Here is a 5,814-nt window from a genome sequence, read left to right as displayed (position 1 = left end):
CTTGAAAGACAGGGAAGCATGAAATGGTTTCACAAAGCATGAAATGGTTCTTTGTGACAACTGCTGGCAGGTTTGTTAGGATTTTGTAAAGGCTAAGCAAGAGTTTAACATCAAAAGCTAATGAGATTAGGGCTTGGTTAGGAGGAGAGAGTAAGGTAAAGGGTTCAGTATTTCTTTTCAGAGAATTTCTTTTGAGAGTAATAAGAATGTTCTACACTTTGATTGTTCTTTTTATTTATTAATATTTGGATAGCAGGAATTGAACCCATTAAGCCATATCACATGTTGTTTATCCATTCATACAAAAATAGACATGTGGTTGCTTCTACCTACTGGCCTTGTATTAAGCTGCAATGAATAGGTATTTGCAAATATCTCTTAGAGACTATATATATATATATATATATATATATATATATATATATATATGTTTTTTATATCCCCAAAGGTAGGATTGCTAGATCAAATAGTAATTCTATTCTACCAAAGAAATTGTGTATCTTTTTCCATCTTTCTACTTTTAAACTCCTTGTGTTTCTATCATTTAACATGAGTTTCTCATAGCGGATAGTATATACTTGGGTTTTTACTTTGTAATTTTTCATCAGAATATTTCTGTCTTCTAATCAGAGTATTTAGGGCATGTACATTTAATGTAAGTTCATGTTATGCTCCAACTTAAATATACTATGTTTATATGTTCTACCTATTGAATATATCTCTAGTTCTCTTTTACCTCTTTTTCTATCTCCTTTTCTATTAAATATTTTTATTTCCTTTTTCTTCCTCCTCTATTGGCTTATTGACTAAATGTTTTATCATCTTCGTGGCTATTTTAGGGTTTATAATATAACTCTTGAAATTATCAGTTTTCTTTCAACTAATTTTGTGACACTTCACTTAGAGCTGGAAAGCACAATCACTGTGCACTGGTTAAACTCTTGCCTGTGTCTGGTGAGACAGACACTGCCACACACGGGTTACATGAAGTAGACATACTGTGTGCCCCAATTGCACCATCGAGGAGGAAGCCCAGAAAGCCTCTGATTCCAGCTTTTATAACAGGGGGCGCATGACTCAAGGGGATAAAGCCCTGAAGAACACCCTGCTCCTAAGAGGTGATAGAAAGAAGCACAGTCTCTCTGGTTAGTTCCTCCTCCTGTTAGGATGGTACAATTGAAACACATGCTACAATTATTCTTGAGAAGGAAAGGCTAGAAAGGAAGAAAACTGGATCAGACCAAAGTTTCTCAGAAACCTTCATATTTCCCTGTCAATAATGTAGGAACCTTATAGAATATATTTCCATTTTTTCCACTCTCAGCCTTTGTGCTATTGTTTCACACATTTTCATCTATGTATAGTATATGTCATACTACATTTTTTAAAAAATTGTTTTAGTTGTAGTTGAACACAATACCTTTATTTTATTTATTTTTATATGGTTCTGAAGATCAAACCCAGCACCTTGCATGTGTTAGGTGAGCGTCCACCAATGAGCCATAACCCCAGCCCCACAATTTTCTTCTTTAAACTGATCATTAAACTTTAAAAATATTTTAATAATTTAAAATGTGGATATACTCATTCCCATTCTAGTGGTCTTCATTACCTTTTACAGATTCAAATCTGACATCTTTTTCCTCCTACTTGGAGAAATATTTGAAATATTTTTTCATCATGCAGCACCTGTAATATTGATAACAAATTCTTTCAGGGTTTATATGTATGAAAGTGTCTATTATTTCCTCATTTTTGGAAGATATTTTTGCAAAGTTGATTTTTTAGTTCTTACAGTACTTTCAAGATGTGCTCCACTGCTTTCTTCTTTGCCTTGCTTCCAATTAAAAATGTGCTATCATTGTCTCTTGTAAACGGCCTTTTCCGTCTGGCTGCTCTTAAGATTTTCTTCTTGTCCCTGGTTTTGAGAATTTGATCACCATATGTAGTGAACTGTTTCTCTTGGGCATGGGATTCATTGGGATACTTGGATTTGGAAGGGTTGTAACTTGCATCTTATCTGGAATATTCTGAGTCAATATTTCCCCTAATATCTTTCTGTATTCCCTTCTCCTTTGGGGATTCCAATTACATGTGTATTAGGCAGGTGGAAGTTCTCCCACAGTTCGCTGATACTTTTTTCAATCTTTTCCTCTCATTGTTCTTTTTCAATCTTTTCTTCTCAATGTTTCAATTGGACGAGTTTTTATGTGTTGTTACAGTTTGGATCTAGGAATGGTCCTCTGAAATGCTCATGTGTTAGGCAAAGCAGCAGCGTTCAGAGGTGAGAGAGAGGATTCTGAGGGCTGGAACCTCCTCCATGGATTAATTCATTTGAAGTAATAATTTCAATGCACTACTTGATGGTACCTGTAGACAGGTGGGCATGACTGGAGGAGATATGTCACTGGAGAATCCACCTTGTCTGGCACCATTGGCACATGTACTCACTCTTTCTTTCCTCCCTGACCTTCATAAACTGAGCAGCTTTCTTCCTCAGCACCCTTCATGAGCCAGCTGCCCATCATGTAATGTCCTTGCTTAGCATCCTGATGGCCATTTTAAGAAAAGTTTCACTTTCCTGCCCAAGGGCGTTTCTGAGAAAGGCTCACCACTCCCTCATACTAACCCCACCCTTAACCACCTGCATTAGGACCCTTCCAGATCTAATCCCTGAGGCTTCTCCATAAAAGTCCCAAACCCCAAGCCTGTTTTGCCTCTTTCCTTCTATGAAACAATGTGCCTTTATTTGTCAGCTCTGACAATAAACTCTCCTGTGTATCTCTGCCTGGTGTCTGTCTTTCATTTCTCAGTCACTCATCTCTTGGTTCCCCACTTTCCTTTTACATAGACTGAGACCTCTGAAACCATGAGAAAGAAAAAAAAAACTTTCCCTCCTTCAATTTGTTCTTATTAGGTATTTTTATCACAGGGATGAAAAGAAAAAATGAATAACAAGAAAAAAATGAATAACAAGTAGGTCTTCAAGTTCATTAATGTTTTCTTCCGCAAGAATCTTATTCTTATCCATTCTGTTTTTCATTTCAGACTTTGAGTTTTCACCTCCAGAAGTTCAATTGTGAGATATATATGTATTTTTTCTTTCATGCCTCTACATAATAGTTTAATATTCTCTAGTACTTTGTTCTTGTGGAATAGAGTTATAAGAGCTGTTTTAATAATTCTGCCTATCAATTCTATCATCTGTGTTCAATCTGGCTCAGTTTTGATTTATTGATTTTTTTTCATCATTATGAGCCATATTTCCCTGAGAATGGCCTGGGCTTTGAATATGTGATGTGGAATCCATCATCAGCTCTTTTCCTTAAACTTTTATCAGGATCCAGCTTTATAAATAAGGCTGATGCCTCAGAGTGTAAGGTCTTCTCATCAACACTTCGAACGTTACAGGAAACAAACAGTTTCCTTCCTTCGACTCTATCAAGTTGGCTGTCTATCACAACATTTCCCTACTTTATATATAACTTATAATTTTTTTACTGATGCCATTTTTTTGTGGTGCCTGGGGATTTATCAGGACTTCCCACATGCCAGGCAAATGTTCTACCACTGAGCCTCATCCCAGTTCTGATGACACATATTGTTAATTTTACACTGTTAGGTTCTGGAGCCTTCATAGTTCCATGAATATTCTTGAAATTTTTCTGGAATGAAGTTAAGTAATAGCATGATCCTTCAAGGTCTTGCTTTTAAGCTTCTTTAGTCACTGTCAAAGAAGGATTTAGACTAGAGTTAATCTTTCCCTGCTACTGAAGGAAGAATCTCCTCCTAACCAATAAGGTTTTCCAGTTTGGAAGATGAAATTATCTGTGTTGCTTGACTCACTATGAGCTTGGCAGGTTGTTCCATTAACCATTTTCAGATGTCTCTTCCTCTACCCACAGTCAGTTTTCTCCCCCGCATGTATGTATCATTACATCTCTGCTGAATACTGGTGGGAAATCCTGTGAAGACCTCTGAAGTTCTCTTCCTGGCCTGTTGTCTCCTCTCCAGGACCACACCCTGTGAACTCAAGCTATCCTACTTCTCTGCACTCCTAATTCCATTTCCTCAATTTGAGGAAAATGTGGGCTCTACTCAGTCCCTGCTCCTTGCACTGAAGCCTAGAAACTTATACCTGTCCACTTCCCTTCTTAGGAGACACTGTCCTTGACTACCTACCATCCATAGTCTTTAACACTGTTGTTCCATACATTTCAAATTTGTTCAGATGATTTAATTTGATCCCTGGTATTCCATTATGACCAGACATGGAAGTTACTGTTAATTTTTTAATCAGTTTTTATTATACAACCCTTGCTCTCTCATCTGCAATTATATTTTGGTAATTTAAGAGATATTCAACAACCTTACTATAAAATGGGTACAACTACAAGAAAAGCATATAAGTGAATCAGATATCAGAACAACCAGACTAGAGCAGATAGGCTGGGCTAGGGCCCTAGGTATATGGAAAGCTGAAAGGGCATTTAACTATCAACTATTTAACAGTATGAGGAGGACTTTCTCTTAGTAGATGAAGGCCTCCCAGGCATAGGGGGGAAAATCAGATAGTAGGCCACTAAGGATGACAAGAGTCTACTATGACCACATTCTCTCCCATCAAGTAAATTTAAACATGCACTCATATAACACATGAAATATAATACATATAGCCAGTTTGTTTAAAAAATAGTTTGTTGAGCTTGGGATGTAGCTCAGTGGATGAGCACTTGCCTAGCAAGCTGGTTTAATTCCCAGCATCACAAAAGAATAAATAATAAAAAGTTTCTCTATAAATTAGTGTTATGCTCTGTCAAAACTCACCAACATGCTGGTAATGAACCAAAAAGGAAACATAAGTATGCCACTTCATAATGTATGACTAATATCCTTCAAAAGCAGAATGTTTACCTAGAGAACTGTTTTTTCTTTTTTTCAAATAAAGTTCTTAATTGGATAATGAGTGAGATCTTGGATTGTGTGGTAAAACTGTTTAGTTCTACAATTAATTTCCAAACCCTCCTGTAAGCAGCCATGTCATTTGGCATCTCCACTACCATTGAATGTTATTCCACATTCCAAACAGCATTTGGTGTTGTCACTATTTTAGATTTCAACTATTCTAATTAGAATAGTTGAAATCTAAAATAATTAGTGATATACCATTGTTGTCTTAATTAGTAATTCACAGATGACATGAGTCTTTTCATAAATTCACTTGCCTTATGTGTATCTTCTTTGGTAAAGTACATGTTCATATCTTCTCATTTTTTAATTGAGTTGTTTCTTTGCTTACTGTTTGAGTTTTAAGATATTTTGATATTTGGATATAAGTTCTTTGCAGTGAAGAGATACCACCAAAGTGTCCAACCAGTAAGGACACTTGGTAGGGACCTGGTCCAAGAGTTGAGAGGGCAGAAACTCCCTTGGGAGATGAGTTTTATCCCCTGTTGTGCACCATCACTGGACAAGAAGAAAGAGACAGAGGTGAGGGCCTAATGGAGAGACAGGGTGTCATGGGTAAAGAGGGTACAAAGATAATGGGTTCTGTCGATCACAGAGTACCAGCACAAGCACAGTTCAAGGGAAGAAATAACACTTGACCAGAGCAGACAGGCATTCCGACAAAATGATGAGGAGATTATTCCATCACACTGAGGAAGACAAGGAAGTATGTGATGGGGAATGTCAGAGCATTGGGGGTTATTATGAAGGAATGGTGAAGTTTAGTGGGTGAAGGGGTCAGATTGAGACAGAGAAGCCATGTCAGGACAGACAAAACCCCATCAGCAAACACTGGCTATATCAGGG

Source organism: Marmota monax, unplaced genomic scaffold, assembly GCF_021218885.2.
Source record: "Marmota monax isolate L192 unplaced genomic scaffold, Marmota_monax_Labrador192_F-V1.1 WCK01_AAM20220418_F8-fsc00101, whole genome shotgun sequence".
Classification (NCBI taxonomy): domain Eukaryota; kingdom Metazoa; phylum Chordata; class Mammalia; order Rodentia; family Sciuridae; genus Marmota; species Marmota monax.
Note: the sequence above shows the minus strand (reverse complement) of the source record.